The 8243-nt window shown below is 35.0% G+C and overlaps 1 non-coding gene across 1 annotated transcript; it reads right to left on the reverse strand.

The window, feature by feature from the left end:
- Positions 1-6052: 6052 nt before the first annotated feature.
- On the reverse strand, positions 6053-6125 carry TRNAT-UGU (transfer RNA threonine (anticodon UGU)). The gene has a single exon. It is a non-coding gene; the product is annotated as a tRNA-Thr (tRNA).
- Positions 6126-8243: the final 2118 nt, after the last annotated feature.

Consider the following 8243-nt stretch of genomic DNA (forward strand, 5'->3'; position numbering starts at 1 on the left):
TGTACCCATTGAGCAAAGATAGGTTGTAATTGTATGGCAGTATCCGAAAACATATCTTGTGGACGGCCTAAAGCACTCATGGTATCATTATGAATGTACAAGCCAAAACTGTGAAAACCTAGAAATATACATACCCAGTTAAGGTGGGATATGATTGCATCGCGGTGTCTAAGGACGCGATCTAATAGATCGTTGTATCGAGTAGTTGGATCATAGTCTCTTACCATAAAAATTGCTGCATGTGCAGCAGCACCGACTATTAGAAATCCGCCAATCCACATGTGGTGTGTGAACAAGGAAAGTTGTGTACCATAGTCAGTAGCTAGGTATGGATAGGGAGGCATAGAATACATATGATGAGCTACAACAATGGTTGTAGAGCCTAGCATAGCTAGGTTAAGAGATAATTGAGCATGCCATGACGTTGTTAAGATTTCATAAAGACCCTTATGGCCTTGTCCTGTAAATGGGCCCTTGTGAGCCTCCAAAATATCTTTAAGTCCATGGCCAATACCCCAATTGGTCCTATACATATGACCTGCGATTAGGAAAAGAATAGCAATAGCTAAATGATGGTGCGCAATATCGGTCAGCCAGAGACCACCGGTTACTGGATCTAGTCCTCCGCGAAAAGTCAGAAATTCTGCGTATTTGGACCAATTTAAAGTGAAAAAAGGGGTTGCTCCTTCGGCAAAACTAGGATAAAGTTGAGCCAAAAGGTCCCGATTCAAGATAAATTCATGAGGAAGTGGTATCTCTTTAGGATCCACCCCAGCGTCAAGAAATTGGTTAATTGGTAAAGATACATGAATTTGGTGCCCCGCCCAAGAAAGAGACCCAAGTCCTAATAATCCCGCTAAGTGGTGATTCAACATGGATTCTACATCTTGGAACCAGGCCAATTTGGGAGCGGCTTTGTGATAATGGAACCAACCAGCAAAAAGCATTAACGCTGCAAAAATCAATGCACCAATTGCAGTACAATAGAGTTGTAATTCACTAGTTATTCCAGATGCTCGCCAAAGCTGAAAAAAACCAGAGGTTATTTGGATTCCTCGGAAACCCCCGCCTACATCACCATTCAATATTTCTTGCCCTACTATAGGCCAAACTACCTGAGCACTGGGTCCAATGTGAGTAGGATCACTTAGCCATGCTTCATAATTGGAAAAACGGGCGCCATGAAAGTACATGCCACTCAACCAAAGAAAGATAATGGAAAGTTGCCCGAAATGAGCACTAAAGACTTTTCGAGAAATCTCCTCCAAATCACCAGTATGACTATCGAAATCGTGAGCATCAGCATGTAGGTTCCAGATCCAAGTGGTAGTATCAGGGCCCTTAGCTAGTGTTCTTGAGAAATGGCCGGGTCTGGCCCATTCCTCAAAAGATGTTTTTACAGGATCCCTATCCACAACAATTTTTACTTCTGGTTCCGGCGAACGAATAATCATTAAGTCCTCCTCTTTCCGGACAAGACATACAAAGAGACCCGCCAACTGTCTTTTTAGTGAATCTTTGAAAGATATATATTTTGAAAGATAGATTTTGAAAGATAGATTTTGAAAGATAGATATTGTGATTAGTTCTTTTCTTTACTATCTACCATCCTTCTATTTTTTTTTTAGTTATTCACTGGAGCAATTATATATTGAAGTCAATCCGAGGCAAGTGTTCGGGTCTATTATGACATAAAGATTAGGTGCCTAACGGACATTGTTTATCTTGAAAAACAAATATTTCTCGACGTAAGAAAAAAATCTTTTTTATTTTTAATTTAAGAAACTAGTGTATTTTTTTTGAGGGCATAAGCTCCTATCTATATCTACTTTCCTTGAGCATAATATAGGGTTTTTTATTTGATTCTAAATTCCAAGATAACTCATTAGAATTATTAATAAGATGGTCCTAATATATTAGCAATATTTAGATTGCCCCCTCTTTTTATTCACTTTATTACTTCTATTCTAGACCCTATCCCTATGGTTTATTCTTATGAAATATCATATAAAATAGAAGGTATAAGAAATGGATATAATGAAATTCTTGATTCGATCTTACGACCTAATTTATTTGATTAATGGATCAACAACCAAACCACCCATTTTATGAAAAAGAAGGAGCATGGTCTTATTCAAATTCAAAGCGCTTCGTAATCTTCAACCAGTTCTGTGCTTCAATATAATTTCCCGGAGTAAGCGCTATAGCTTGTTTCCAATATTCAGCAGCTTGATCAAACCAAGCTTCCGCAATTTCCGAATCACCCTGTAGAATGGCCTGTTCTCCTCGGTCGGAATAGGAAGTTCCTTCCCTTAGAACCGTACTTGAGAGTTTCCTACCTCATACGGCTCAGAAATTGCTATCTGAATTTCCCCTATCTTAACTGAATTCGATTTATCAAAAATCGATCCAATTTGTTCTTGGGTTAAGCAGAAGAAATTAATTACCTAAGTTTCAAACCCTAATTTTTATCAATAATCAGTTTGATCTTTTTTCCCACCTTCAGAAGAATGAAGCATAGATAGATATAGAGCCTTCGTTCAAATTTTCTGAGAGGTAACTATCCCGGTTTCATATATGAAATCTCTATAGAATCCTTGAAAAAGACTTTTTTCCATAAGAAAGAAAAAAGAACTTACTATCTTTGGGATCTGATACTACACCGCTGCTTAATCCCTTAGTGGATCGGCTCTATTACATAAGCGGATTCCTAAATTTTGCCCCATATCATGGGATAAGTAAGCAGTTTTTTTTAGTTGTATCGACCCAGTCGCTCACTAATTGATCTTTACGGTGCTTTCTCTATCAATTTGAGAAACTTTATCCATAGAGTAGTAGTATAGGCCATACTTTCTTCGTTTTTTGATTCTCGTGAAGTGTCCTTCCTTCCTACAGCTGATAGGGAAAAATCGTTGTTTTTACGATCCCTATGTAGAAAGCCCTTTTTTTCTAGTATTTACTAGAAAATTTGATCCTCTCTTTTTTTTTTTTCTTTCTATAGTGGAGATAGTCGCACGTAATGACAGATCACGGCCATATTATTAAAAGCTTGCGGTAAGAAGGGGTTTCGTTCTAGTGCCCGGAAATAATATTCCAAAGCCTTTGTATGCTCTCCATTGCTTGTGTGTATAAGGCCTATGTTATAGAGTATATAACTTCGATCATAGGGATCGATTTCTAGTCGCGTAGCTTCATAATAATTTTGCAAAGCTTCCGCATAATTTCCTTCGGATTGAGCCAACATCCGTTACGGTCGTTCATTCTATTCAAAAAAAAAATCTCCGTTCCAAAACCGTACATGAGGTTTTCATCTCATACGGCTCCTCCCTTCTGTACATAATAGTACTAAGCGAAATAATCTATAGAATCAAAATAGAATTAGTCCCGTCTCATTATGAACCGAAAGGGGCTGGTATTTTTCCAAGAAATCTCTAGCCAAACCTTCCCACAAGAGGTTTTTCTTAACACCAATGAATTCTATTAATGCTAGAGGAAAACGATAGCTCCAATAATTTCTTTGTTCTCAACGCCTCCTATTTAGAGGAATTAGCTACTTCAACGATCTTTGATGGTTATAGGGTATCCAAAGTACAAACTGATGGTTGTTTGTTATCCCAACCATTCTTCCCAGCCCTGATACCGATCAGGAAAGGGGTAATTTCTAACAAAGTTTTTCTCTTGTTGATTCCTATTTCTAGGTGTAGTGCTTTTCTCCCCTATGCTGCCTACGGATACTAATAGAGTAGGATTGGCCTGTAATCCATACCATACCATATCCTGTAGGTGTAACCTTTCGCTCAATACTCAAATCTACAATTGAAGTATCTGAAGCCGCATCAATCGAGGATACACGACGGAAGGAATTGTTAGTTCGCCTCACCTTCCCGAAGCGTGGGTTTGTTTGCTTTACAATTTGGTTCTCTCTATGCCAACCCCCCTCTCTTTTTCGTAAGACTGAGGTATAGGTAGGGCTAAAAAAAAGCAAAAAAAAGAGTCAAATCGCACCATCTCTATAATAAGTAAATGCCTTTTTTTCTCCTGAGGTTGTCGGAATTATTCGCAATTAAAATATTGGCTACAATTGAGGAGGTCTTATCAATGAAATTTCCATTTCCACGGGATCTAGGCATAATTCCCAACCCATTCTATATAGAATTGTTTTCATTCCTTCACAAAATAACATAAAAACAAACACATTCGATTCTTATAATTATAAATAGATTGATCCATATGCTCTACTCTAAATCCATATGCTTTAAATGATAAGAGAGATATGGATTTTCCGCTCAGCTCAAATTGTATCCTTTTCCTTCTGCTTGGACACGAAGAGATATGAAATATTTGACTAAGACTGGATTCATTCCACTTTCCTATTTCTGAACAACAACTTATGTTATCAACTATTTCGTGTTTCAAAGTTATTAAATGTCTCATACCCTATTTTGATTTCGATAGTATGGTGTAGCGTATCTTATGCAAACGAATTCTAAGGTTTCTTTATTTTATTATGCAATAAGAACGAATTCTTCCATTTTCTTTTCTTAGTTGCGGGAAAACCCAAATTAAAACTTTTATTTTATAGCGAGCGCAATTTCTAGTAAAAAATCCTGTATCCTTCCACTTAGATCAAAAGGAATTTTTCCAATAGAACTATGGAACCCCCGAGTGGTTGCGGTTGTACCTGTACTGCAGGAATAAGAAAACTCGCTATTCACTCAGTTTATTTTCCATAATAAGTTATGTAGGAGAGATGGCCGAGCGGTTCAAGGCGTAGCATTGGAACTGCTATGTAGACTTTTGTTTACGAGGGTTCGAATCCCTCTCTTTCCGTTTTTCTTAATTCATCAACGTTAAGGATCACAATGTATCAAATCAAATAACAATTTTTTCCAGCAATAATATAATATCTTATATTATCTTATTTTGATTTAATAGAAATTAGAAATTCTCTATAGCAAAATTACTGTGGTATGTAAAATACACATAGAGGAAAAAGAAAAAAGGATCCTAATCCTAGGGTTAATCAATTTTAGCTAGTTGATGGGAAAATACAAATTAATGGTAATGGTCTTAGGGCGATTTAGTTCGGGGAAAGGGGAAGGGGAAGAAAATTCTATGAACCTTTCCTTTTTTCGTTAAGTTCAAGTCTGACGAGAGTAATATTCTACAACTAACAACTCATTTATTTTGAGACCGACCCACTTCCTATCTAGGATTTTATTTACTAGTCCTTTATATTCCAACGTGTCAATCGCCAAATGCTTTGGCAATTTCCCCGGGTCCGATGAAGCAATATAATTTTGAACCAGACCTTTTGATCTTTGGTTATCTTTCGTAGTAATAATATCTCGGGGTTTGCAACGAAAACTTGGTATATTGACTATACGACCATTAACTAAAATATGTCTATGGTTGACTAATTGGCGGGCCCCAGGAATGGTTGAAGCCATACCCAATCGAAAAAGGATATTATCCAAACGCATTTCAAGTAATTGTAGTAAAACCTGGCCTGTTGACCTTTTTGCTTTTCCAGCGATATGTACATATCTAAGTAATTGTCGTTCTGTCAGACCATAATGAAAACGCAATTTCTGTTTTTCTTGAAGACGAATACGATATTGCTCCTTTTTCCCAGAATTGAATTTTTTTTTAAGATTACTTCCGGATTTAGGTGTTTTTTCTAGTTGAGTCCTGGGTAAAGCTCCCAGACGGCTGTATTTTTTTTAACGAGGTCCTCGATAACGGGACATGAAGACTCCTTTTTTTATTTTATTGAAATTTCATTTTACACAATTAATTTCATTGTATTTACATTACAGAATACATCGAAATTAAAACTGAATTAAACTACAGGATAAACAGAGTAAAATCAACTAAAGTACCCCAAAAAATGAATTTCATCAAAATCTTTTTTTTTTTGTATATATATTATTTATTTTATTGTTTTGTATCTAGCAAAATTGTAAGGTAAAAAACATAAAAGATCCTGGATTCTCCATTTAATTCGGAAAAAAAGAGATTCTTGTTCGTAGAACATCGATAGAGAAAAAAAAGCCGACTATCGGATTTGAACCGATGACCCTCGCATTACAAATGCGATGCTCTAACCACTGAGCTAAGTGGGCATACATAACGGAAATAGTGTAACAAATAGAAATAGGTATAGTATAGGAAATCCGTAAAATCTCAGATATTAGTTATTAATCTTAGCTATTAACTAGTTCTAAATTTGAAGTTATACTTATAAAAATAAAAAAATACTAAAACTTCTTAAAGATAAAGTTAGCTTGATATGCTTAACTATAGGATATTAAAAAATAAAATTATAGAATTTATTGGTATTTTCATTCGATCATTATAGACTTTATTATTTGTTAATAATTTGAGGATTAATATTTCACTAAGGGGACATAGAGTCAGAGTAAATAAAATTGCTAATTCTGATTAGAAAAAAAGAATAAATATCAAGCGTTATAGTATAATTTTGAATACTATAAAAAAGTAAGACGGGAGGTGGGGGAGATAAAAACTTTTGGATATATTGATTCGGATTGAATTGCAAATACATCAAGGATAGAATCAATTCAATTCTGAATTGCAATAAGCAAGCGAGGTCTCTCAAATAGAGTCGAACTGAACTGCTAGACTACGTTGAGTGATGAACTCAATGATTCAAAAAAAAAACTAAGAGATGGATGAAATTACACAAGGAATCCTGGTCTCAAAGAAGAGGGAAATGGGGATATGGCGAAATCGGTAGACGCTACGGACTTGATTGTATTGAGCCTTGGTATGGAAACCTGCTAAGTGGTAACTTCCAAATTCAGAGAAACCCTGAATTAAAAAGGGCAATCCTGAGCCAAATCCGTGTTTTGAGAAAACAAGGGGTTCTCGAACTAGAATACAAAGGAAAAGGATAGGTGCAGAGACTCAATGGAAGCTGTTCTAACGAATCGAGTTAATTACGTTGTGTTGTTAGTGGAATTCCTTCTAGTTCTAAATTAGAGAAAGAGGGGTTTTATACCTTATACATTTAATAAACACGTATAGATACTGACATAGCAAACGATTAATCACAGAACTCATATTATATTCTAATTATAATATAGGTTCTTTATCTTTTTTAAAAATGAAATTAGAAATGATAATGATTATGAAATAAAAAACTCCATATCATAATTTTTTTTTTTCATTATTGTGAATTCCACTCCAATCGAATATTGAATAATCAAATTCTTCAATTAAAATTCAAAGGTTTCGAGATCTTTAAAAAAGTGGATTAATCGGACGAGGACAAAGAGAGAGTCCCATTCTACATGTCAATACTGACAACAATGAAATTTCTAGTAAAAGGAAAATCCGTCGACTTTATAAGTTGTGAGGGTTCAAGTCCCTCTATCCCCAAATCTCTCTTTTATTCCCTAACTATACTATATTATTATTATTTATCCTCTTTTTTTTTTTCTTTTTATCAATGCACTTTTTTTTCTTTTTATCAATGCAATGGGTTTAAGATTCATTAGCTTTCTCATTCTACTCTTTCACAAAGGAATGCGAAGAGAACTCAATGGATCTTATCCTATTCATTGAATAGATTCTTTTTATTAGAGTATCGGCAAGAAATCTTGGTTATTCACTCTATTTTTAAGTTTTATTTAAGTAAACCATGCACAATGCATAGGACTACCCCCCCATTTTCAAATTTAAAATTTGAAATACTTTAATTAATTTTTAGTCCTTTTAATTGACATAGATACAAATACTCTACTAGGATGATGCACAAGAAAAGGTCAGGATAGCTCAGTTGGTAGAGCAGAGGACTGAAAATCCTCGTGTCACCAGTTCAAATCTGGTCCTGGCAGAGAAAAAAAAAAAAAAGATCCACCGAATAGTATTGATCCAAATACCTCGAGATGGATTGTGATACATATTCATTAATAATATGTTATTCATCTAAGTGGATAAATCTATAATATAAATATAGAGGCACTTCTTTTTCTTTTTAAAGAAGTTTTAAAATATATCTTTTCTTTATGATAAAGAAGGGGGTGAGATTCCCCTTTATTTTTTTGCCGTTTCTTAATTTTGTATTCCGCTATTCCGACGAATATTTTTTTAGTCTTGCTTATCTTTATCTTATCTTATTTTCCTAGTTGTGCTAAGTAATGTGCGCGGTACAAAGTTCCTGGTAGAGAACTTCTTTGAGTCATCCTATTTTTCTGTTCCATATGAAGGAAATTAAT

Source organism: Triticum urartu, unplaced genomic scaffold (genome assembly GCF_056163025.1).
Source record: "Triticum urartu cultivar PI428250 unplaced genomic scaffold, HENAU_Tu73 scaffold408, whole genome shotgun sequence".
NCBI classification, from domain to species: Eukaryota; Viridiplantae; Streptophyta; class Magnoliopsida; order Poales; family Poaceae; genus Triticum; species Triticum urartu.